Source organism: Corvus cornix, chromosome 1A (genome assembly GCF_000738735.6).
Source record: "Corvus cornix cornix isolate S_Up_H32 chromosome 1A, ASM73873v5, whole genome shotgun sequence".
In the NCBI taxonomy this organism is placed as follows: domain Eukaryota; kingdom Metazoa; phylum Chordata; class Aves; order Passeriformes; family Corvidae; genus Corvus; species Corvus cornix.
The window spans coordinates 45,091,621-45,118,973 of record NC_047057.1 but is presented as its reverse complement, the minus strand read 5'-3'; the positions used below and the strand labels follow the sequence as shown (position 1 = coordinate 45,118,973).

At 37.4% G+C, this 27,353-nt stretch overlaps 1 protein-coding gene across 2 annotated transcripts in view; it reads left to right on the top strand.

The window, feature by feature from the left end:
* Positions 1-227: 227 nt before the first annotated feature.
* CDK17 (cyclin dependent kinase 17) overlaps positions 228-27,353 on the top strand; it is a 92,456-nt gene continuing 65,330 nt past the window's right edge. Inside the window, exon 1 of one of the 2 annotated variants that reach the window (XM_039571577.1) lies at positions 228-615. The gene's annotated coding sequence lies outside the window, so the exon portion shown is untranslated. The remainder of the gene's footprint in view (positions 616-27,353) is intronic. The other variant, XM_039571578.1, reaches the window with a different exon arrangement.

The window sequence follows — 27,353 nt, the reverse complement described above, 5'->3', positions numbered from 1 at the left end:
CCCAGAAAAGCGCTGCTGCGGCAGCCCCGCTCCCCGCGCCGCCGCCCGGGGCATTCCCCGCGCTCCGCCCTGACCCCCCCGTTCCTCGCGCAGCCGCCGGCTCAGCTGGGGCAGCCGTGGCCGCCAGGTGTCGCCGGCGCACGGGCGTCCCCGCGGCCCCTCCTGCGCCCGGAGCCGGCGGGGCTGGCTCAGTGGAGCGGGGCGGAGGCGTCAGCCCGCAGCGGGGACGCGCAGCCCAGCCCGGCTCGCCTCGGCTCGCCCCATCCTCGCACACCCCGCGGCCCGGCTCGGCTGACGCTCTCGGCACCGCCAGCGGCCGGCCGGGCGGCTCCCGAGCACGGCCTGCGGCCGCTCTCCGGTGGCGGGGAGCCGCGGCGAGGAGAAAGCTGCTGCTGCGGCGGCGGCGGTGGGGGGAGCAGCCATGTTGGAGCGGGGAATAAAGTGACTTTCCTCAGGGAGGGAGCGCGGCCGGCGGTCCGGCGAAGGCTCTCGGGCTGCGAGGGGAGGGGGGGGTTCGGCTCCCGGCGGCCGGATACCGCTCCTAGGCGGAGGAGAAAGGGAAGGAGAAGGGGCAACGGAACCGCCCCCGGACCCGCCGAAGCTCCGGCGCTGCTGGTGAGTTGTGGCTGCTCATTGTCTCCCGGCCCCGGGGTGCGGGTCCGGCTCGCGGTGGGGTGTTGGCTCTCGGCCTGCCGGTGCGTGGGACGTCGCGGGGGGTGAGGTGACAGCGCGGCCGCGGAGGAGGGGGGAAGTGATGGTGGTCGTGGGGGAGAGCCCCGCGAGGGGGCCGGGGGCCTGCCCGGGGAGCCCCGGGCGCGGGGAGCACCGCTCCGCGCCCCCGGGTAGGAGCGGGCCGGGCTGCGGGGGATTTCCGCTGCCCGGTGGCGGCTGGAGCGGCTCCGCGGCGGCTGGGGGGGCAGCTCCCGGAGGCTGAGCCCTCTGCGAGCGGAGCCGAGCGAAGCCGGGCCAGAGGGGTGAGCCGGGGATGCAGCCCCTGAGCGCTGCCGGATTTTTTGGTGATCCTGCGTTCGTCACCGTCCTTTCCCCACCGCCTCCTCCTCTTCAAGCGAGGCAGCGTTCTCCTGACAGCTCTTCTCCTCGCAGCCTCCGCACGTATGACACATTCGCTCCTACTGCAGGTCTCCCCCCACACGCACACCCAAAATATGTAGGTTTAAGTGCTTGGCATTCGAGTTTTTCTGCTCTGAGCTTTTGAGTTCGAAGGTGACAGGATACGTGAACATTGTCTGACCCTGAACTTCTGTGAACTCCTCCCTCCCCTTCCTTGCTCAAATATGTAATGGCTTGAGACCGGTGAGAGCAAAATGGTTCTCTTGAAAGGACGGGGAAAACCAGGTGGAACCATGTATCTTTTATATTTCTTGCAAATTTATTACGCCCCACCAGTGCCAATACCGTGTTCATAGGAGTGGATTAGCTGTTGTGTTAGAAGAATGCTGACCTTGATCCCCTTTGTCTCTCCTGCAACAATTTTGGTAGCTGGCTGTAGTTGTTTTAAACTCATTGCTGTCTTTGGCACTTTGCTAATGGTTGTTAACAGTGTTGTGGGCGTTATGAGCAAAGCGGGCCTGACTTATAATCCAAACTCAGAGATTTAAAAAGCATTCATTTCATCTTTAAATTTTTGTGAATAATTTCTATTCTTTTGTAGTTTAACAGAAGACCAGTAGCAACATTCTTGTAGGTATCACGGTATAGATATGAGAGCAAGCCTGGTTTGATGTTCTTCCATTACTTCTCTCCCACCCCCCACTTCTTTTTTAATTGTATTAATTGAACTGGAAACTGTATCACCAAAGGTTAAATACAGGGAAGGTGCAGGGCAGAAGAAACATTTATGAAAGTAGACTTAGTACCAGATTCAGATTTGTTTTTCTTACTAGAAATGGGAAAAAAAGGAAGTAGGTGATCTGGTATTTTATGTGCTTAAGATGTTAAAGAAATTGCCATATTGCTTTGTTATAAGAATTCTCTGTATTCACACACAGCTCTTGTTATTTACATCTGCACTTCAGTAAGTGATATGAGAGAGGCTTATTTTGAATAATTAATGTAGAAGTAACTGATATGAAAACATAAAATCACATGTTTGAATACATGGTGAAATTTTTCCTTAAAAATTGTTGGTGCTTGAAAGAACAAACTGAATTTACTTTTCCAACATAGATAAGCCATTATATGTTAACTTGGCATTAAAAGGGCCACTTAAATTGGAAAGATGAAAGCGTCTTTTGCTGGCATTATTTAAATACTGCTTTGACGATAATGAGTCTGACTTACAAAAACCTTTAGGAAGGATAACGCAATGAGGTTCATACCTTGTATTTGCATATTGTGCTGTGTAGCCCTGTGTTTACCCAGGATGTAGCTCTATGCAAATAATGAGGTGGGTTCTGCCTGCATCCATACTGAAGAGTTTGCAAATTAAAGCCCTTGTTGTCTGAAGCAAATTATAGTTTGAATGTGGGGAGTCATTTATTTTAAGCTTGGCTAAGAATGTAGTGTATTAATTAATCTTTTTAATATGTAAAATGCCACTAGCGTATAGTGAAATACTTAATTTATAATTGCAAATATAATTTAGATGAGAAACAGGTCACGGCTGTGTATTTCCCCTGAATGGCTCTGGCTTCAGTTTCTGCCTGACACTGCAGTGTGTAAATATGGAATAGCTTATGACAGGGATGTTAAGATGCTAAGTCTGCATGTGTTACTGTTATGATGTGGAGCTCTTACAGTAAAACTGTGCAGAATTTTTTGAATGGCCTAGTAACATACAAAACCTTCTAATTTCTTAAATGACTACATGCTGCTAGGAAAAAAAAATAATGTTTTGCTCATCTTAATAAGCTTCTGTCCAGCAGTATATTTGAGTAATTGCACCTAAAAAGTGCAGTTGGGAAAGGCTTTGTTGACATCTGATTCAGTCAACAGTCTACATTAAAATCTTTCAGTGAGTTTTCTCTTGACCCTCTTTTCATTTAGTAGAAGCTGTTGATATTCCATGTACCAATCAGCTTCTATTTTTTGTCCAAGAAAGCTAATGAGCTGTATTTTAAAAAGTTGTATATAGTAGTTGTGTGTTTATTGAATGCATTATATGGTATAATGTGAAAATGGACAAGATCATGTCTAAAAATCAAGCTCAATAATGATAAAGCTTTTCTAGCGTAAACTCTCTAAATGTTGCTTACAGTTCTTAAGTTATGGGTATCTTAACTTGTTAGCTGGATGCTTTCTAATGGTTACTCTTTATTTCTGCAGCAAGCCTTGTATAGCTATTGAGGCAGCTGGACACCACTGTAATCAGTGGCAGCTCAGAGTTTTATATAATACACTACAAGTTTAGCATGTAAAAAGGCTGTTAAAATGCCGAATGTTTACTCAACAGTTACGGTTCACATCTAAAAAACAAACTAAACCACTCTATTGTTAGCAATCACTGCCTTATTCTGCAGTGCACATAATCATAGCAATGGCTTTTTCCTTCTGAGTGTAAGAAGTGGGATTTTTTTTTTTTTTGGTGCCTTTCCACATACGGATACAGCAACTTGGATGATAGAGGTAAAAGCATTTTATATTTACATCTTTTGATCACTAGACAATAATTTGGTTTTTAAAAGTAAGTCTAGGCCTAGGGGGCTTTTAAACTTTGAATATTCTCTATCTTGTTATTTATTCCTTTGGGATCCTAGTAATGGTTTTCAGGGCTTTCTCCAGAAATACGCTCTAATGCTGTGGAATGGGGTTTTTTTCTGTTTATTTTGTGAAGAGTCGTGATGCGCTTTTGACAACTTTTATCTGAAGAATCAAAGTTAATGCTTGTTTGGACAAATGACTTTTTATAATTCTGTATTGAATACAGATTTATATATACTCATTCTTAACTAACTTGATGGATTGGCAATTCTTCCAGAGTTGTTGGTTTCCTGAACTTGTTTTAGCAGTGATGTCAACTCCAGAGTTTAGTAGAACTGGCTAATTAGAACATTTACAAACAGCAGTGTAAACCACTGGTAGTCACAAGGAATAAACAAGACTGGTAGTTGAGCTGATTTGTCAACTTGGAGCAGAAGAACATTGGGAAAGAAAAAAAAAGAGTTCTTTAGTTCTGTGATCCCTTTATGTGGAAAACAATGACCATAATGGGTGCATAAATCAGGTAATTTGCATTGGATCAGCTTTTGATACATCTGTCCTTGGATAGTAAGGCTTTAGCCACATCCTTGGAAATCATTATACCCTATACCTGTATTATAAAATACAGTAGACAAATTGATACTGGAAATCGTTGTAACAGTGCTTTACTGGGATATTTGGGCTTTTGTGGTGTAGTGCTTGCTTTTAAAGGATTAGAAATTTCATTCACTAGGAAACATCAGTTTATCAGGGGTGCTGTGCATAAGCACGAATGTTGGAGAAAAAAGAAATGTGAATTGTCAATGCAGCACCAGAAGAAGCAGCTGTCGAGTTGTGTTTTAATTTTTCACAGGGTAAGACAGAATTAGGCAAAATGACTTTAAGAAGACAGAAAAGTACCAACTTTATAACATTTTTAACTAAACACTCAAAGGCTTCTCTGAATTTCAGGACAATTTTCTGCTTGCTTATTTCAGTAATACCTTGAAAATGCTGTAAGCTGAAGGACAGTTTTATCTTATGTTTTGATTATGACCTTTTTGGTTTCCTTTTTTATTTATCTTCTCTGGAACAACTAGTTTTGCATATTTTATGATCATCAGGGCTGTGTTATTATACCAAAACAAAGAAATGACGTGTCTTTCAGTTGCACTCCTAGCCACAGTTCTTGCCTATCTTTAATTTTAGGTTGAACTTCTTAGGTATTTTGCGTAAGTGAATGTTACTCTTTGCCCTCTAATCATATTGCATTTAATTATTTTCTATACCTCAAAATTATACTCCTTTCTCTGACTGCTGTTGTTTTCAAAGGTTTGGTAGAGTTGCACGATGGTCTCTGATTTTTAACATCTGTATTTTGTCAGCTTTGCTAAGGATGATTGGATGCTTTCGATTTGTATTAAAGTTGTCAGAATCATGACGTTCTCTTCTTTGCTTGGTGGATTAGAGCATTTTGCAGGCATGTAGCTGTACTGAGACAGTAATATCATAGTCAACTGTCATAACCTGTATAGTCTTTCAGAAGTGTCTTTTCCCAAGTATTTCTGACTTCCTGTTCTTATCTTACTGATCTGGAAGTATCTTTGTTCGGATGTTATTCAGGTATGTGCAAGGGGTCTTTATATAGCAGTCATTAAAGTTAAGATTTTGTGAGGTTTACAGTTAATTGGTGTTCACTGAAATAAATATCTTTGCAAAATATGGATTACTGAGAATTATCAAAGAATATTAGTCATCAGCAATACTGTTATCCTGTAATTGAGAGAAAGCTGTTTGGATTAAAAAGTTACAATGGTCTATAGCTTAGTTTGCAAAAATGTGAAGAAGCCAGTTTACAGAAATGTAAAGAAATAGACATTGAGATCAATTAATAAGGTTTATAAGAGAGGCTAAAGGCTGTCATGAGGAAAGCCCATGCTGTCACCAGCTATTAAAATTGGGTGTATTTTAGGATGAAATTGAATTCTAACAAAGCCATTAGCCAGTTAGAAAAGCTAACGAAAATGTTATCATTTGATGTTCTTAGAATAGGTGGATGTTCATGAAATAGTGTTGTATTCTTAAGTAAACCAGCCGATAGTCATATGTGGTTCTCTGAGGCATTTCCTAAGGGAACCTGAAGGTGTTAAACAGCTGTCACTGAAGTTGTGTGGTAGGAATTGTACAAGGGCACTTTCTGGAGTGGAAATGCTGGTCGTATATCTTGGTATGTCTCAGAACACTGAGAAATTACATAATTTCAGCACAACTAAGGTTTCTTTCAGTGATTTTAGAAGTTAGTTATGTGCATAGTAATGGATATTGGCAGAGCGGGAGATTAAGCAAAGAAAACAACTGTTGCTCAGCATGTATTTATAGAGGACCAATCTTGTGAAATTAACGTCTGGTTCTCTTGATAAGATTAAATACTTCGTGTGGTATGTTGTTGATATTGCAGACAGGCGTCACTGACATTTTTTATTTGGTTCTTACGTGGCATTTTGATTATGGAACTAAAACGGTAGATCAAGTGTCAACACATGAAATGGTTTAAAACCCAGTGGATAATGTGAATCAAGTGGTTAACTATAAATAGTTGCCATTACGTAACTGTGTGTGATGAGGGCTCCTCATCGTCAAAGTACGTTCCTGAAGGAGCCCTGGGAAACCTGCTCACTGTCAGCTGTTGGGCATTGCCACTAATGAAGTGAAAGTCAGTGAAAATTGCTCATTATTTCTGTAGCTCCAGAAAATTGGGAAAACAATAGATACTGAAGAATGAGTCATTAGCGCAGGGTGGATGCTTGGAAAAATGGCAGCTTCCTGTTTGTTTACTAGATGTAGTATTTTATATCAGGCTTTAAAAGATTGAATACAGTGTATTAACTTTTAAAATAAATTAGTTGTATTTGGTAACTATATCAAATATATGCAGCTATTAATATTAGCTTTTAGTTGGGTATTTATTTTGTGAAGGTTTGGCATAGTTTCTCATGTATAATACAGAACAGATACTAAGTGTTGATGTATTCAGTATGTAGGGTTTAGGTAGAGCTTTTATTTTGAAGATATAGTAACCAATAATGTAATTCGTGGTACACAAGAAGAGGAAAACCAGTTATGATATAATAGATTACATTTTATATTTCTATCAGTTTTCTGTATATGTTGAAATTAAGTTGAGTTTCTCAGTGTAGAGTTCATAAATATTCTGTGTAGGCCAAAAAAGATGTCTGTATATACATTTAACTGGGGAAAATGAAAAGTCATTTTTTCAGTCTGTTGTTAGCTCATTGCCAGTGCAGCTTTCTCTGTCCTTTCTCTCTTTGTCGGCATGTGGTTGTCATAAACAGCAGTAGAGTATCTACATGTGCAGGGGGCCTGTTGCCTGCTTAGCTGCTATTCAGTCTTAAAGCTATGTTATAAATATCGTACTAAATGGTTCAAGCATCTCCTTGTAAAGCGTGAAACTATTTCATAATTCACCTTATTTATGTTTGCTCTGAAACCCAAATACAAATTTAAAGACTTCCTATATGACTATGGGAGACTAAGCTTGAGCTGCTGCTGCCTGTGAATAACTCAGTTGCACCACAGAAGTTCAGCCTGGCATAACTCTGGTGCTATCACTCAAAGCCACGGTGATTTTCACCATTGCTGGCTGCCACTCTCATCCCCACACTGCTGCCTTTGTATCAGCAGGTGTCCTGTGCTTCTGTCAGGGAACTGGTGCAGGTTACATTGTGTGTTTGGGTTCAGCTTTACTTTTGTGTTTACAGGTAAATAATAGTCACTTTCTGCAGTATCAATGGAAAAACAGCACTTTGTAATTATTTATTTTTTTAAATATCCAGAGCAGATGGGAGGGGAAACTTCCTGCGTACATAGAGGAAAGGAGGTGCTCAGCTGCTAAATATATCAATCATATATGCTGTATTAAAGTCTTTTAAAAATGAAGTGTAAAACAGCAGCTCAAAAACTTAGTTTGGTACTGGCTAAGAAAGGACAGTGTGGAAAAAATTACTGCTATATCTTATAAAAGATATTCTTAATTTTTAATATGGGTACACGTTTGAGGTGAGAGTTATGAATTGAAAGAGGATTTTTGGTGTGGAAATCAGTGTTGGAGGACAGACATCTAAGAAAACTAAAAATACTTTTTTTTTCCCTAGTAAATAATATTTAAACTCTGAACTAAATAAGCTGAAAATAAGCTACAGTAGGAGTTTGAAAATATTTGGAAGATGCAACAATAAAAAAATGACTTCATAACTATAGTGTTCATATTTTAAAGGGGCCTAGTAGTGGAGTGGTGCAGGTTCCTTGTTTTGTTTCTGAAGAATTGATCACCTCTAGAGAGAAAAGATCATTGGCTTCACTGAAGCCACAGTTTGAATTTAAATCCCTGAAATTCACACTCAGTGTTCTTGAGAATAATGACCTGTACAATACATAGGTAAAGGGATTTCAGAGGCAATTCCAAAAATTTAAGGTTTTTCATAATGTTTCATTACCTTTTTCGATGTGATTCAGTAGGTTATGGCAAAGAAGCAAAATATTTTGAAGCTTATGTTATTTACCGTCAGGATTAAACAAGATAAACAGCTTAACAGTGTTCCCATTTGCACAAGTCACAGTATTTTTAAACCTGCTGCTTGTAATTCTGGGTTGTTTATCAGGGAATACAGTTAAGCTAAATGTTTTTGGAGGCTTGTTTTTGATACATCTCAGTATAATTCTCAAAACCAAAAATGATTGATCAAAAAGCCAAGAAATAGCTTTAAAATGTATTTAGTTAGAAGGTGGCCTTTGGCTATTAAGCACAGTCTTTCTCTTTTCTTTTTTTCATTTTCCCTTCTGAGCTGAGGAGAAACAACAGAACGGCGTATAGTAATTAGTTTGTTCAGTAGGTGTATGCCTTTCTTCTTCTTCTTATGCAATTTTAGTATTTTAGAAGCAATACAAAGTAGATTATGAGTTCTGAAGATATGGATTTGATATGCTTTGGTAGTAAGCTTAATCACTGTATTTTAGAAGGTGTTTGAGTATGGTTTGTGTATAAAACACAATGTGCTGTTAATTAAGTGTTCTGAACCTGCTTCCTTTAAGAGGGGCTTTTTTTTTTTTTCCTTTTTTTTTTCTTGGTGGTCTTACATAATAGGAGTTTTGGCTTCCTGGTATTTGGGAATATTTCTGGTATTAGTTGAAGGATTTAAGTCATTAGTTGTTTGTCACTGTTAAAAGTTAATTTGGGCATGAATGGATAGCTAGTGATCATTTTGACCTGTAGCTGCACCTTAACAAAATACCTATATTCTTCTTAATCGTCTATTTCTAGCAGTGGGTAGATAAAACCTAAATTTTTTTTCAGTAAATAAGTTATTTGCACTAAAGTATGAATTATGCCAGATTGACTGGTGTGCATTGTGCCTTTTTTTTAATGCATATCTCTGTAATCAGTAGAAAGAAATAGATTCAGAGGGTAATCCAAAGATCTTATTACAGAGCTGTCTTTCTTTCCACGTTTACCTTGGAGGGAGCCCATAAGAACCATTGTTTTTGTATTACAGCATTACAGTTTGTGTTGAATTAAGTGCTTATTTCAGAATAATTTCTGTTGCATCAGTAAACTGAAGAGGTTTCCACACCTGTCTACATTACAAAGTTGATGGTGAAGAAGAAAGAGAGAGACTGGCTGGGGGATGGTGCCAAGCATTTTTTTACTGGTAGTGGGAAACTGTAATGTCTCCAGCACTGGCATGAAACTTTCCCTTAAGTGCCTCAGGTGCCTAAAGATGAAGTGTGTCAATTCACACCCCCTTCCACCTCCCCCATTTATGCTTTTAGGTCTTTTAATATGTAAGCAATAAAACATGCAGATTTTTCTTTATTCATCACTCTTGCTTGCAAGTGCTTAGCATGAATTAAAATTCTAGTCATGTGAGTAGTACTGATAGTATATTTTAATATCGAAATAGGTTCTTGAATGAACTGTGTTCATGTTATGTCTTCTGGCAATTTCAGAAGCTAGGATTGGAAGGACAAATAAAAGTGATCTGGTTTTTTGTCATAGGAGAATCTTATTCTTTGAATATATGTGCTCTGTGATAAAATAAGTGAAGATTTGAGCGTATGTTACACCTGCAGTTGATGTTCATTCTTGACTTTTTAATGATATTATGCTGCATTAAGTTAATGGTAAATTTACATCTTCACATGATTGGATTGTCATACATGCTTTTGGTAACTGGAATTGTATCTTAGTTCAGAGTTTGTTGTTTGTTGTTTGTTTTTACTTGAAAGATAGGATGTGGAATCTTCCTTGTACTTACATATTGAGAATTATTTTCGTGGATTGGTTGACATTATTTGCCAAGTTCTATGCTAGTTTGGATTACTTGTTGAACCTTTTTTAAAATAGAACCGCAATAGGTTTTGTGTCGTGACATTGGCCAGTTCTCATGAAAAGTAGGGTATCACTAGCTAAAGAAGTATGTAGGAATGGATTATGTCAATTTTTGGTTATTTAACTTGAGGCTTCTTTAAGATACTGATCTTAAGGGTATAGGTGCTGAGGATGTTTTGAAAATCAGCCTTAGTGGGGTTGTTTGCAGAGACTTGTTAATAGAAATATTTACCAGAATCTATGCCACTAGGTTTTCAGACACTGTCAGGGTATTATTTCTAAGAAAAAAATGAAGGTGAAGCAAAGATAATGTATCTATAAAATACTGCTAAGCCACCTTTATACAAACAGAATGACCTAGCTTTTCCTTTTTCTATGGCTAGATGTTATCTTGCTCTTGTTCTGTTTATACCAATGTAAGTGAATCTAACCTGGATTACTTAATGTACATTAATGCTTTATGTCTCAGTGTAGTTAATTGCACGGGGCCTCTTCCAGTCATATGTCATACAGAACTAACATAATATGTAACCTCACTGCTTCCAGCCAGATCTGAAACACAGACTTGGAAAACAGCCCCGTTAACTGTCATCAAGGGAATGTTTTCTCTTGACTACATTTGATATGCAGGGCTTCCAGTAGCAAGCTGTTTTAAAAACCCCCACAAGGTCTTTGTCACTGAAGGAGGAAAAAAGCCTCAAACGTCTGATAAAGCACAGGAAGCAAAATTGTTGACAGAGAAAATTCCTTTTCTGTATAGTCACTTTTATGAGAAGAGCCACACCCCAAAGGTAATACATTTAACTGTTAGTGGATCCTGGTGTCATAATAGATTTTTCTTTCTCTTGTATTCAAAGGTTTAAGAGGGATAAAGAAAATCATGTATGTTAATATTCTTCCAATGTTTTTTGTGGTATTTTGCTGTGTTGTGCTATGTTCTAGTTTATAAATGTTTGCCTCTCTATGATCATAAAAGGCTTTGGAAGAAAAACATGTTCTGTTTCATGCAGAAGGGGGAGACATATATGATGGTCTTTTCATTTTGTTTAACTCCTGTCAAAGCTCCTTCCGCAGTGTGCACAAGCCTTGCTTTTTCTGCTAGATAGTAATATTCTTCCAGTTGGATTGATTTATCATGGCTCTTTATCAGAAATTCTGGGAAGCTTTCTGATTAAGCAGTCTGAAATACAGAAAAGCTGCACTGTTTCACAGCATAGAGATACATTTTTATTTTTAATAATGTCCCTTTCCCATCTTTGGATGAGTGGCTCTGTTGTATTTTTGAACCAGACCCTAGGGTTAGCAGTGGTTTTGTTGGGTAGCAGAGGGGACAGGTGTCAGAAATGGGGGAAGGAGTGCATAACCAGGACCAAAAGAGAACTTTTCAGGTAGGGCATGGTGTTCTGTGCACTCATCCAGAATCGGGTATTACTGGAGTGTGTTCATGTGAAATACTGGGAATCTGGTGGGGTGTTGTTTCTTGGTTTTTTTAGGTTTTGTTTAACTTTTGGTGTTTGTTTGTGGGTTTTTTTTTTTTGTTTGCTGGTTTGGGGTTTTTTTGATTTTAAGCCAGGAGACGACCTAGGGGTTGTCTTAGGGCTCTGCTATCTGTGCAAATATCAACAGTGTTTTGATCTAAAAAGTCAGACGTTGATGTTTATCTAGTGAAACACAAGTACATGTGCTCTCAGATCCTTGTAATGCAAGTTTTCTTTGAGAGCTCATGTGTACCGTATTATTCATGATACATGCTGATTATCTGTTCTAAGAATAATAAAATGTTTTGAACTCTAGTAGGCCATAGGGATGTATCCAGGTATTCTTTTTTCTTCTCTTTTTTTTTTAGATTACTATCATGAAACACTGTAGATTGAATAACACAATGTTGTAGAGAAGCTAGAGGTGATTACTGAATGATGTTGATTGATGTCAAACCCATGCTCTGCAGCATCAAGAGTTTTATGACAGAAGAGATTGAATTGACGCTAAGAAATGGTTCATGTGTGCTAATGCATTGTCTTACAGTGATATTGGTTGAATCTTATCCAGGGTTCTGGCACAATTTTTGGTTGACCGACCCTTTAGTAGAACACTGCTCATTTCTGCATCTCTACCCACGAATGGAATGCTGGGCTCAAGATCAGGTTATAAAATGCCTTGTACCAGTTCTCTTTTTTCAGTGCCTTGAAGCTTTAAGGATATGAAAGTTGGATATTGGGAATTCCATTAATAAGGTTTAAAATGCCGAAAGGCGAAAAGCAGATTTTCTCCTTAACAGTTTTGCTACCTTTTTTTGTCTGTCTGTATTTTAGGAAGTGCTGTGTTTCATCAGTAGGGGCATGCTATATAGTAATTGGAGATTTTTATATAACTAAACCTTTGCAACTTACCTGTTTTTTTGTCCTTGTCTTTTTCAGAATTTGGCTGCTACTGGAAATGACTAATATTTAAATGTGAAATTTAGATTTTTAATTTTAGAATTTTGAAGAGCCCTCTGAATATTTTTTATCTGCCATGTTGATCACAGATCTGATGGTTTTGGTGTTACTTTAAGTATCCAAAATCCCTGAGAGGCAAAGTGAATTATAGAGTCTTTATCTCAGCCCAGGTTTTCCTTACTCTTTTCTGGGTTTTGCTACATATGTTGTGCAGAAATTTATTTACTTAAATAATTCCATGAGATTAGCTGTAAGAATTTGTACTTTTGTAATAAAGATGGAAACTTGCAGCTTCTGATCAGGGAAAGCTATGTGTGAAAACAGTACAAGATTGCCCTGTAGAATTACTTAGTTCTGTGTCATTTCAAAACACTACTGAGGGACAGTCCATCTATTACATTGAAGGGGGATTTTATGTTGAATTTTGTTTTTAAAATGGTATGCTATCTAACTCATAAATCCAAATAAGAAAAAGGAGGAAATATGACGTAGATTAAACATTAATTAAATCAATAGAAAAAAGAAAGGCAGATGGATAGAAATTGTGACCTTGTAGAAAACCAAAGGTATTCAGCATTATAGTAAGCATTAGTAGGCTTTTGTATGCTTTGCTTACAGAGTCTGAAAGTAACTCTAATAAATGTGACTTATTTTTAGATTTTGGACTATTGAAAATCCTACTTACGATGTATTTGAAAGTGGTCTTACTTGAAAGGTGCAATGAAAGTTTCAGGTATTTCCTTAGTGAAACTTTTGTGTATTTTGAGAGGAGGAGGTTTAAAATTGCAATCTTATGCCTGGGTGAAATTTGTATCTAGCAAATGAGATGTAAAGAAAGGCAACCACATATTCTTCACACATGCAAGTGGATGTTCTGTAAGCAGTTTCTGCAGTTACTTTTGTTGCACACTTCATGATTAGTTAATGCATGTTGGGCATGTTATAAATGCATGTCTGGCATATCGGAATATGATTTATACTGTGTAAATCATAAATACTTCATTCAGTATTTTTACTGCTCATTACACAGAATTGTCTAGCAGCACTTGAGAGAGTAAATGAATTCTCTTAAGACCTAAATGCTGTCATCAGCAATATCTGTGTTTACATTCTCTGCTGCATGGACCACTTTTTGAAATTACCCACTGTGCAGATAAAGAATACCAAAGTCTTTGTCATGCTAAAGTAGGAGTTTAATACAAGCACTAAATAAATTAAAAATACCATTCGTTTCTGAAAGAAATTGATGTCTCAAATTTAGATATCCAATCTCAAAACAGCAGTATTAATCATCTAGTTGAGTTAAAGAGAAAGTTGCTTTTAAACAGCTTTTGGTAGTTACTCAAAGTTAATTGTGTATTTTAAAGGGGGAAGTGAACTTTCTTTGTATGAAATGGTGTACAATGCTGAAATTAACCTGATCTGTAGCATGTGATGTACTGTTAAACAAAATGATGCACCTTAATTTAGAATTGTTTAAGAAAATAGCAATGTCTTCTAGGTGTTTTTATTTTTACAATCAGATCAACATAAATAATCTGAATTAAAACCAAAATTTGAGTCTTATTCACAAGAGGTCGTGCCTCTCTAGAAATACAGGTATGTGGGAGTGACATTTCTGTCCTGGAAGGTATGAGACTGGGTCAGGGCATGGTGGGGACCAGGCTCCTCATAGCCTGGCTGTGCCATGGGGGTTATGTGGCCACTCTGGCTTCCCTTCTGGTTCCTCTGGTGGGTGTAATCTTTAATGATAAAACTAGCTTGCGACTTTAAAGCTCAGAAGAGCATCTTAAATTGTTGCTTTAATGCTTTTTTTTCAACTAGTGATGTCAGGTAAATTCTTGAGTTCTTGTTCCTGTGTGAATTCTCACTAACTTGCTAATTTCATCTTCCTAGCTGGCAGACATACACTCAGTTAAAACTTAATGTTGGTACCAATGTAAAGAGATCTCTAGGAAAGAGACTAGGTTGAGAATAGTGTGAGCTGCAGGAGAATGAACCTTCATTTGCAGGGTATTCATCTATTCGGAGCTATACTTAAGGATAAAAAGAAGTTGTGGTTTAAGCGTAGAAAACCTTTGAAGTAAATATGTATTTGCTATCACCTCCAAATGTCTTTACTGACTAGGTTATGTACCAATGTGGAAGGGGTCGCATTGTGATTAAATGCTTTCTTAGTTAACTCCACCTGTCCATAGAAAAGGTAGCAAATCTGTGTTACTCTGACTTCTGGGTTTAGTTCATAAAGCTGTAATGTGAGGCACAAACAAAAACATTGCTGTGGTACTATAAAAAGTGTTCTTGAACTGAGGACTTGTACCTGGTGTTAGCCCCAGCTATCCTACAGATACAGCACAAAAACTGATTCTAAGCCTGCTCTAGTGATGCCGGTAAATGTCTTTATATACAAAATCTGGATAGGGGTGTGCATGTGTTTGTTTGTTAGTAGAAGACTGTCCTGAAGCTGAACCAACTTGAGTAAATTCTTTTTTTCCCCTGCTGCACTCTGCCTGACGTTGAAAATAGCTTGCTTTAGCCTAGTCCCTACATTGTGTTTTCCATCAATGTGATGGTCATAAGGGTGGAGTAGAAAGATGGCCTTTTCCATCACCTGATGCTCCAGGACAGCCTTCCTGCCCTGCAGACTTCAAAGGACTCCCATGGTAGGGGGATAGCACACAGGGTGGTAAATACACTGTGATTTTCTCTCTGAGTGGGAACGTTATTTAATGGCATTTAGAAGAGTTCATGTTTAGTCATCTCATTTTGTTGCATGAGTTATTTGCTGCGAAGCTCTTTCCTGTATATGCTCATTGACCTAAGCATTAATGTGTCAGACTGCTGTTCATCAGACCTGTGCATTCCAAAAAATGGCACATTTTTGATTTGTCCTCCAAGATGCTCTGCAAAGTGCACGTAGTGTACTGCAAAACAAAGGGAGGTCCTTAGGTCTTTTAGCTGACTTGGTGATTAAATTAGGTAATTCTCATAGAGGATACTTTGACTCTGGTCATAAACGAAGGGATCCCATGAAACCTGTTCTTTACAAGCCTAATTAATAAGAAACATTTATTCTACCCTTACACCTCATGCATAACCTCATCATTTTAATAAATTTTAATAAATGTCAGCTAGTATAATACATAATTAAACTGTTTTGAACCATTTTTCAGTTATCATAATAAATTGTGAAACAAATAATGTCAATCCTTTAAGTCATATCAAAACAAGTGGTTTTGGGCTTACTGTGCTGTCTTAAGGAAATATGTTCAATGAAAATTTTTGCTGGTGGTTTGCAAAGCATGAACTGCACAAGAAATTAAGCTTCAGAAGTTTGTTGAGCTGTAGATAGAGTAATACTGTTTTGATAGTAGCAGACTCTGGTCCCTATTCTTGCTTTTATTTTATTCTGAAGACTGAGTGTTTGAGTACAAGGGGTTCAGCGTGGTATTTACAACTGGACTTGTTTGTTACACCTGAGAATGGAAAGTTTAGCTTTAGATGTCTTGCTAGTAAGTATGACAGGAAGTATCAGTTTCGATTCTTGCCACCTTTTTTTTTTTTTTTTTTTTTTTTATGTTCAATTTGCTCTGTATTCCTGTGAAGAAAATGTAATAACATTTATTTCAAAGAGTTGATACAAGATATTTCAAGTGTTTATAAATCCTCAGATTTGGCTTATAAAATTCACTTAGTCTCTGTATATACTAACTGCATCAGGATGCCACATGTATGTAGCTTAATTTACTAATCTTTGGATTGGGGATTTTTATCTCATAAATCTTCTACCAAATGAAAGCTTACTACTGCATTTTGATATTTTACATCATCTTGCTGGGATACTCATGAGCATCTATAAGGTTAATTTTCTTTATATTGGAATTTCTAATCAACTAAAAGTATTTTCTGCTTGACTTCTGTACTTGTTCATAACTCTGTCATGTTTCAATAGTAAGCAAGAGCTAATCTAGTGTGGAATGGAGCAGGATACCTGGTTTATGTATAGGTTTCCACAGCATGCAGAGAGTATGAGTAGCAAGAATAGACTTTAAAAGAGTTGGTCCCAACCCTTCTTTGCTTTGTAAATCAGATTTGAATGTTTAAAATGCAAATTTAACTATAAATATAAATTCCAAACCAAATCAATGGTAATTGTATTAACCCTGTAGAGGGGAGAATCTTTAATAGAATTATATAGGTTTTTATTTTGAAGTCTTGTTAGAGTGATCAAGAATGTGGACGATGGATGTGGGAAAAAGGGCAGCTCATCTAGATCAGTCAGCCTTACTCCTAGGGCATCCTGACTGTGTCACTGACATTCAGCATGTGAACTCTGCCATTTTTTTTCTCTGATGTCTAATTTGAGACAAGTAGCTAATTTTGATTGGTTTGAATTCAAAGTTTAGAGCTTTTTCTAGCAGGTTATCAGGTAGTTAGTTGTATGTTTAGTTACCTCAGAAGTTAACTATGTGACTATGTTAATTGTTTCTTGTTGAAGGGGGAAGTTGCTTTTTGGGCATTGCTTTTTCAGGTGCGGTATAAATTTATCTGCATGCATGCTGTCCTCTACATGCATCTGAGATCTGCAAGCTGCCTATAGTTATGTTTGCAGGTTCAGTATTTTTTTCTTAGTCTCTCATACTTAGTGAAGTTCTTCAAGCTTGTTACAGGTACAGATTAATTCTTGGGAAGTTAGTTGATCTGTACCTACAGAGTTTATGTTGCATGTGGGAATCATATTGTCTTTGTTATAAGGATCTGATTACAGCTCATGGAAGCATATAATGGGGAATTAGGTGTTGGGAAAAGAGGTCCCTCTATGCTTGCTTTGTTTCGGATTTGCTTTGGTAATGTTTGACTGTCTTTGCTTTTATGCTGTCAAAATGTCATTATTTGGATCTTTCCCAATGTTTTTATTCAAGTGATAGGAAACAGAAGGGAAGGAACTAATTGGTGCATGTCTCAGAAACATGCTCTGAATACACGTGCAGCATTTGTGCTTTCTTATCCAGATTTCCAGCATGTGAGATGTGTGATGGCAGAGGCATTGTCGACAATATAGTTACAGCTCGTGGGGAGTCCAAAATGTATTTTCATCCCTACTGCCACTAAAGCAAAGTGTGTATATTTCTCCTTAGTGAGGTTCTCTTAAATTCTTGCTTTATAATAAGGAGCTTGTCTTGTTAGTTCATGAGTAATGGCTACATCCTACCATCTCTTTTGTCAGCAGAGGGTAGGATTTCCTCCTACACCGAGGAAAAAAGAGAAAATTAGAGTGATAGAAGGTAAAACCAAAATAAATGTGAGAATAGATAGGCCAGATTAATCACTGATTCTGTAAGACAGCAGTTCTTTCTTTAGGTAAGAAAATTACTCTATTCTTGATAGTGCTGTCTTTAGGAGGCTGGGCAACACTGATGTTGCTGGGCAGAGGATACTTCCATGTATTGATGTTACATATTTGATTAAGGCAGAATGGAAAGCTACCTGCAGTTCTGAAGCACCTCATACCTTGGTTGCTTCATTGCAAGAGGCTAAGGCACTTTAAAAACTCAGTAAAATCCTAAACTGTGAAAGCTTACAATTCTATTTGTGCCTAGCATAATTGTGAGGATAGTATAGGTGGCAACAATTTAAATAAAAGCATGAGGGGAAATAGTTTGTGGTGGATTTTTGTGTGTGGTCTTTTTTATTATCTTCTGTGTGAACTGCAGTCACTGCAGCAGTGATACCTGAGCTGGCTGTGGAGTAAATGGTATGCACATTGCTACTGACAGAAGCTTTTTGTTGGAAGTGGTTCCAAAAAATATTTTAAAACTTTCTATGAAGTCTTACCAGTCATCTCCCTCCATGACTTGAGGTTTTTTTATTTCTTGCAGGTTAAAAACCTTTCACTTTTCAATGTTCCATTTAACTTCAGCATTTGGAGACTGAGTCAACGTTTTTTTCAACAATTAAACTGTTTCATGATTCACTGACAGCAAGTGGGCAGTGAATGTTTATTTCCCCGTCACCCCAACAATTTGTTACACGATTTGAAAATACAGTCTAAATACACAGAATAAAAATAGTCCATGTCATGCTGAAGTTGAGATGTTTGCTGAAGCTGTGCAAAGCAAGAGCTTGTTTGAAAACTGTGTATTTTGTTGGATTGTCATCACCTGCTATCATATTTCAAGTTTTCAAATCTAAAATGAAAGTATTCCATTGTCAGTCCTGAAATAAGCAATATCATAATGTTACCTGGGAAGTAATATTTGACAATCCTTCTGATATTCCTTGCTCTCCAGTGTTGTTATGCTAATAGGATTTTTTTCCGGTGGGGGTAGACAGCTTAAAACATCCCTATCGGGGAAGTGTATGAGCTGAAGTGGTTATGAGCTTAAGTGGTCACGATCTCCATTTGAATCACTGGTAAGAGTTATGTTAGAAAACAGGTAGTGTGGCATTGCTGACACGTCATTCTACTGAATGAGAAAATTGCTTGTAACTTCTTGCCTGTAAACCAAGCTTTCCCCTCCATCTCCCATCACATCTGGAAGGCCAGGTAATTGGTTTTTTGTCTTTTTTCTTCTTTATTTATGCGTTAGCTTGGTTATTTTGTTTTTCGCTAGCCAAGTGTCCTCAAGCATAATGACTTAGCTTTAGTTGACTTTCATATTGTCATTCTAGTGGCAAGATTTAGATGTAAGTTTATATGGAAAAGACAAATAATACTTACCAAAAATAGAGAGGGGAGAAAAAGTACTCTTTTTTAAAAATTTTTTTGGTAAATATTTAGATTTAGAAAATTCCTAGTATTTTTAAGGTTAAGGTGAAATATTAACACATTTCTGTTGATTTTCCAGTGTCTATGATAATTATTGATTCTTGGGAGTCAGCACTTGGGCTGAATATTTTGATGGTTGATAAATTGATTCAATATTTCAGATTTTCTAAATTACAATTTGTTAGATTTGCAAGTTACAGATTTTACCAGAAAAATTAAATCAAATGTGATCTTTATTTTTCAAAAGGATTTGATTGTGTATATCCTTCTTATAATCCCTGTTAATTTCTTCAGCTCTTCTTTACAATAACTTACTTGATTCAAGTTTGGGAACTTCAGAAAAATGATATGATTTCTTACGTATTTCCTACGTATCCTAGAAAGGGTAGGATTTCCTACGTAATTCTCTCAGCATCTCTCAATACTAAAAATAGATCTGTGAAATTCTTCCCATTTTTTGGCAGTTTTTCATTTGTGATTGTGCAATTTTGGTTATTTTTATTTCTAATAAAAATTTATAGCTGGTGTTTAAACAAACTAGGCTAGCACGAAAGTGGGAATTTTTAAAATCAAAGCTAAAAGTGGAAAAAAAATGCTAAAAACATTTCTCAAGATTTCAGCATTAGAGTAGTTAATTTCTGATGCTTTCAGTAGAAGCCTCTCACAGATTACCATTTTATTCTTTTTGTTTTCAAGTCTTCATAGTAGCTTTGCTTATTTGACTACAACTATGTCTTTACTTCCAGAAAGGTTACCTTCAGCAATTTAGGAGAACTTAATCCCTCGCCTATCTGGTGCAATCAGAAATAAGCTTTGACACACGGGGAAGAGTAAGCTAAAGAGCAGAAATGCATATTAAAGTACTCTTACATAAGGAGAGTATTTTTAAATGATGCTGGCTTAGTGGTGTGGATTTTGTAAAGGCACTCATACGGTCTTGTAAACACATGCAGTTAAAAAACAACACTGTCTTAAGCATGAGAATTTTTCTGTAGAGATCAGGGAGGGCTGAGAGACTAAATCCATTGTCAATGTTCTTTGTCATTTTACTTGGAAGGTTGAAGGGTTATTCACTGGGTTTTTTTGTTGTAGTTTTTACTTCACAGCGAGATTCAACTTGCACGCAATTTTCAAGAGCTTTCACAATTTCCTTTTTTGATGTTTTTATTAAAAGAAGAAAAAAAGGAGAGAAAATGATGAACACACAAAAAAAATTCACTACCTCTAAGGCATACTTAAGAGTCTGAAAATGCTTTTCTGAGCAGTATCCATCATAATGGAATCTGAATCAGACTAGGAGCAACTGTAAAATCCATTTACTTTCTTCCATTGTTAGAATGGCAAGATGTGAACTTCAGCTGTGTTCTGGGCTGCATCCAAAGCAGCGTGGCCAGCAGGGCGAGGGAGGGGATTCTCTCCCTCTGCTCTGCTCTGGTGAGACCCCACCTGCAGTGCTGCATCAGCTCTGGGGTCAGCAGCACAGGAAGGACATCGACCTGTTGGAGCAAGTCCAGAGGAGGGACACAGAGGTGATCAAAGGGATGGAGCAGCTCTCCTACAGGGGAGGAAAGGCTGAGAGAACTGGGATTGTTCAGCCTGGAAAAGAGAAAGGCTCTGAGACGACCTGAGTGTAGCCTTCCAGTACCTGAGGGAAGACAACAAGAAAGGTGGAGAGAGACTGTTTCCAAGGGCATGTAGTAACAGGACAAGGGGGAGTAGATTAAAACTGAGAGAAGGTTTAGGTGGGATAATGAGATGAATCCATTTACTGAGAGGATGGTGAGGCACTGGAACAGGTTGCCCAGAGCAGCTGTGAATGCCCCATTCCTGGAAGTGTTCGAGGCCAGGCTGGATGGGCTTTGAGCAACCTGGTCTAGTGAAAGGTGTCCCTGCCTGTGGCAGAGAGGTTGGAACTAGATAATTTTAAGGTCTCTTCCAACCCAAACCATTCTAAGATTCATAGAATCATAGAATGGCCCATTCAGTACACCTAAATGTGGCTTTAATATTTGTTGATGCTATTAAAAAAGGTAAAATAATAATAGATTAGATAATGGGGGAAAAGATGGAAAAAACGGATTCTAAAAGATCTTTCATATTTTATGCTTTGTTGTCAGGCTAGTAGCTGAATTTGTAACTAGGTAAGCAGTCCTGAAAATTGTCAGGAAAAATGGGTATGTTTTTGTAGTATTGACTTACTAACCACTTTATACAGTGTTTGATTTTGATCCGTAACTATTCTGAACATGTTTCCTGTTGCAGTTCCTTGAAAGCTTTCATCCTAGCATTGAATCCCAATTTGTCTACTGGATGACTTAAGTGATCCCTACAGAGAACTGAGGATTGCTGCACACATTTACCCAGAGCAAATGCTTCTTTGAAGATTAGTTTATAGATACGTTGTTTACATTATTTTATTTCCAGAAGTATTGTTTTTGATGGCATACTTTTTAACAGTGGGAATGCAAGTACAGTGAAGTTACTTTTTTTTTCATATTAATATTTTTCTTGTTAAATGTATCCATTTGTGGCAAAATGGTGAGACTGTCCACTTCCAGAGATCCAGTAGTTGGTTAATACGGCTTTATAAATTTTATATCTATATGGCTATATATTTTTTCCATCTATTGTTTAGCCATACCTGCTCTTACATATTATGATCGAATGCTGCAAATGTTTTCAGTAACTGTACCTTCAGTAATAATGCATTTTTTTCCAAGTAGTCTTGTTGCTCCTTTGCTGAAATAGTTTTATAAAATGTGAAGCACTGAGAAAACAGAAAAATCATCAGTGATGGCCATACAGCCTTTAGCTGTAGTGTATTACTTTTCATAGTCAAGAAGAATCATTCTTTCTTCCAAGAAATCAATTCCATTATTAATATGTATGCTTCAGCAATGTGCTATTGTGCAACTATTAGTGTATTCATATATATGTCATGTTTTACGGATTCAAACAAAAATTCATTGTGGGTCAGTAGTTTATTGTATCAGAAATTTTAGTTGTAGTTACTTCAAAACCAGATAAAAATATGCATTGTGACAATGTTGAAATTATGTGAAATATCAAATGTTCCTATCAAATTGGCTGAGTCACATATTTATCTCAGCTTTTCTTTTTTTGTTATTTCAAATTTAAGGAACTGTTTTGCAGCATACAAGACAATTAGAAATAATAACACACTTCGGTATTTTTACTTTGAATAGTTTCAACTGCATGAAATTTAAGTTGGCCATCTAAGGTAAAGGACTGGACACAGACGGCAGAGCAATGGCTGGCTAGTGATCTACTTCATAGTTTAAAGGAGTGCTTTAATTTTACAGGCAAGGAAGTCTAGTTTTAAAAACAGACTAGAAGAATTAATTTTTTAGAGCAAGCAGTTTAAGAGCAAAAGGATACATGATATTAAAACAGAATAACTTCCAAGTGCTTTGCCTTTGCTTTAAAATATATCTGATTTACCAAAACCAGTAAATTTATTTGCAGTACACATTGAAAATTTTACCTAGGCAGTGTAAGAGGTTTGCATATTGCTCTGTTTCTTACTCTGTGTAAGAGTTGGCATTTGTTTTTGTGCTGGCATCCTCATAAATCACAGCATTGGTCTTTTGCTGTTTCTGAAAAGGAAAGAAATTGTTGGTTTACCTGCAGGGCATGAGTTACAAGTCTGTTAGGAAACCGTTTTGAATATTACCTTATTTCCGAATAAAACAAAATTCCTTTGATTTGATAAATATTTTTAGACTGTATTCTTTACTTCAGTTTCTCATGGTCTGGCTTCTTGTTTCATCACATTTTTGGGCTTTCCACTGTTTTTAAGGATGTAATAAATGAAGAGAGTACCAAAATGGAACCTGCATAATGTATTTGTGTCTCTGAGGAGTAAGACCAATTTCTGTGGTATCGGTAGTCATCATTCCTTTGACTAAATGTTCAAGTGATTTTTAGAAGATAGTAATTCTGCATTGACTGAAGGCTTCCTGTGCACAGTAAAGGAAACCAGAGATGTGTGAAGCACTGGAGACCTCGTGTGTTATTCCCTTTTGAAGATTAAAACCTGACATAGGCACTTAAGGGTTCACTAATTAGATGTGGCAAATCATTAGCATATTTTTCAATAGGTTGAAGATATATTACCGCTTTTATTCTTTCTTGCATTATTTTTATAAGAAGACTTCACAACTACAAACTAGCCCAAACTTCGTCGTTTTGTCTTTTGTGTCCTTCCTAGGAGTGATTTCTGAAGGAACAACCCCTTGAGGCTAGACACTTCATCGAGATCTGACTAATTTTGCAAAGTTAAATAAAAAGCAAAAACCATGACACTGAGTAAAGAGGAGAATGGTATCTTGACTGAACAATTCTTGTTCCTGTGCAAGACAGAGGCTTAGTTGCAAGATGGTCTTGGTTCTTAAACTTAGAAGTGGTTCTTGAACTTTTTTTTTTTCTTGAAAACACTTGAGAAATGGGAAGGTGAAGGTCTGGAAAACAGAAAAATTCATATTTTACTATAAAATTTCATGAGCTGATGTAAACTTTTGAAAACTTCCATTCTCAAATGAAATTTAAAGCAAGGCTTTTAGTCTGAGGTGTGTTATGTTGGTCTAATGGCTCTCATGGAAGTTGATGAGAGTTTTAATGTCTTCAGTGGGAGAGTAAGTCAACGATAGAAATAAAAAGCAGGAAAAATTTTACTCAATGGTGGAAAAGATTTTTTTAAAACAAAATACAAATTAAGAATGTTAACTCATAAATGGACTTCTTGCAAACCATTGTTTCTTTGATGTGTGGAATAAGGCTACTTAGGGAGCCATAGGGTTTTGTGGTTGCTGTTTTACTCTGGAAAGCTGTGACTACAGCTCTCCCTCTGTGGGCTCCTGTACCTCAGCTTACAGCTGCACCTCCAGCAGTAGTGGATTTCTTCATTATGCTCCTTGCAGGATCACCCATCAGTGCAAACTAGATCCAGATCAAGTGTAAGCAGATAATAACACTTCTGTTGACTGGATCAGAACATGCAACAATGCTGCCTTTCAGCTTTGTGGTGGCTGTGGTAGCACAGTTGATCCTCTGTTCAGTGTAGGTTTGAAACAGAGTTATACTTACAGTGTTTTGAACAAATTTCGTACAGAAAAGCTGGGAAACTCTGGTGCTATGCATCATGTGAATGTGTGGGCTTTTGATCTAGTAATTAGGCAGGCTAATACCCAGTTTACTGTCTTGAAATGTAGACCAAATCTCTGTCGTTTTCCCTCTTTATTGGTGAGGGAACTTGTTGCATACAGCTTACTCTAGTCCTTTCTCTCACTGCTTTTCAATACCTTGTGAATCTTCTCTCTACTTCAGTTTCTCCTCTCTTTTCATTTTGGTTTGCATCTGGCTGTCATTCATTGCCCATTGCAGTTCCTGGCTGGAACTTAATTCTCCAGTGCTCTAGTTGCTTTGTCATGGAAACATCAATATGTGTTTAGCTTTAGAACTTGTTTTGCTGTAACTTTTTAAATTGTAGATTCCAGAGTAACTTCCCTATCAAGAACAGATTTGTATGTACTGCTTCACAGTCTTTTTTAGCAAATGCTTAAATATTGGTATGATACTAACAATGAAAATAACTGATTCTTTTCTTTTTTTTTTTTTTTCCCCTAAGACTGCAGAATGATAGGACATAATTTCTCTTTTGTAGCTTATATGCTTTAGTGGAATTGAAGACTAATCTGCTGAAGAGACAGTTGAGGTAGCTTTTATATAAATTATAATGTGGACAGCAAAGTACAGGTTAAGCTGTTAAAGTGAACATTACAATGAGGTTAGGATTGTGTTTAGATCATTATAAATCTGTGCAGTTCTTTCATATTATCTTGGTTGCTTGCCACTTTCAAAGATTTTTGTTTGCGATTTTGCTCAGTTTCTTTTATGTTTGTTTGGTTTCAGTAACAGTGTACCAAGATAATATATATTTTTACTTGTTATTTCTCTGAAAATTGAATTTTTTTTTTTTTTAGCAAGCCCTGTTTAATTTAGCAAATTTGGTCTTGATTCTTGGAAACAACCTTCACTTTCATTAACTTCAGTATGTTTTATATTTTTTGCACAAAGCAAAAGTGATTATGCTTCTACTGCAATTTGTCTGACACTTCATGCCTGCCACATGTGCTGCCATCATCAAATTTCTTCTACTGTTCTTTTCTTAATAAAGCTAATGAATTCAGAAGGGAAATACTTCATAACCGCATAACAATTTGTGTCTGTTTTATCATTATTTGTGATAGATAGCTATCTCTACTGTTGGAAGCAGGGTCCAAAATGAAGCTAAGTTGTGAAGATCCAATGGTCTCTTGATTCTGTAGGACCGATCATAGAATGGTTTGGGTTGGAAGCAACCTTAAGGATCATCTAGTTCCAACCCATCTGCCATGGGCAGGAGCACCTTGTACTAGACCACATTGCTCAAGGCCCCATCCAACCTGGTCTTGAACATGGCCAGAGGTGGGGTAGGGGTCCACAGCTTCTCTGGAATGTGCTAGGGACATACTGGGTTCATTGATGGACCTTGGAGAAATGTTATTGTAGGTGTCAGCAGTGGTGTGGAATAAAAGATACAAATATCCCAATAAACCTTGAGCAGTGAGATGGTCCCAATTGTTTGAAATTACAATAATAATGATAATAATTTTTTAAAAGAGTCTGTGAGATTAATCCAGTCAACTGATAGCCAACTGTAGTATTTTTTAAGTGAAATTTCTAAATTTAATATTTTTAAAGTAACAAGATCTGGAAATAGAACCTCAGATTTGCCCTCAATTCTAGTAAATTTGGTCAAAGGGTATGGCTTGTTCCAGTGAGTCATTCTGATGCAAGAAATGGTAATGCCTAGAGGATTACTGTTAGAGATGGTACCTGTATAACATGAACCATGAAGAATAAGATATGAGTTCATTGTGCTGTATGAATATACAGTATACCTTTAGGTGCCATATTGGTTGGACTGCAACCCAACAGTTTATTTCATATGATTAAAATCAGAAATGGCAGAAAGGAGAGTGCATGTCAGCAGTTCAACAAAAGGAAGCATGCATAGTTCAGTTGACAGAAATAATTCAGTTTTTCATTTCCCTGTTGCATGGTTGCTATAACCAGGCCTTCCTTAAAACCACTATTTCTTTGTAACTAGCAAGGTTTGCTTACTATTATCAAACACAAGCATAAAATTACCTAACTCTGTATGTGTATCTCGTTTCTCTGTGAAGCAAACCTATAGTTTACTGCTGTATAGGGTAATAGTGCCTCTACTAATAGAAGCCTCTGGCATTCTGGTTTACCATTCAGCTGATGAGAAGTTTCATTCTCAAGTCTTGTTATAAAATGTATTAAAAAGATAGAGTCCAGGGAGATAAAAAATTAAGGCTCACTTCACGGTAACAGTCTGGCAGATTTTTATTCTTCAGTTTTCATCAGAATGTAAGAGTGAAATAATTGCATAACCAGAATCTTAAAGATTTGGAGTTTTTTAGTTAAGAAACCTTCTTTAACAGCAAGTGTAGTTAGTTTTTCATAATAAAAACACTCAACAGCTTGTTTTATTTACTTCAAAGATAGATATGGTTACCACGTATTGTGCTGAAACTGTATTCAAGATGCACAACTTAAATTTCAGTATGCTAATTCTTGATTATTTTGTGCTTTACTAATGAGGCAGATGGCTGGTCCTTTAAAAGTCGTTTTCTTGGGTTCCTTTTTATTAAATAGTAATGTAGAAAAATTTTGAAGAAAGTAAAGCTATAAATCTGAATTACAAGTGAAAACTAGAAGCTTCTTGGACTGTTTAATTTCAGGCTTATGGATCCTAATTATTAAAAGGAAATAAACTGCGGTGGGAAGATTTCTGATTACTCTTCAGCATGCTTTGGTATATTGAAAGGCAGCATAGTTGGGTGGTAACACAAATACAAGCTTCCCTTAGAATGCATGTAATATTATTTTAAAGAATATTTTGGCAAAAGGATACTGTTTTCCAAGGCTGTTGAACTGTGTAATTCAAGATCAGCTCAAGTACTTGACGTAGAAACAGTAGTTTGGTGTAAGGGTTTATAGCATGTTCTAA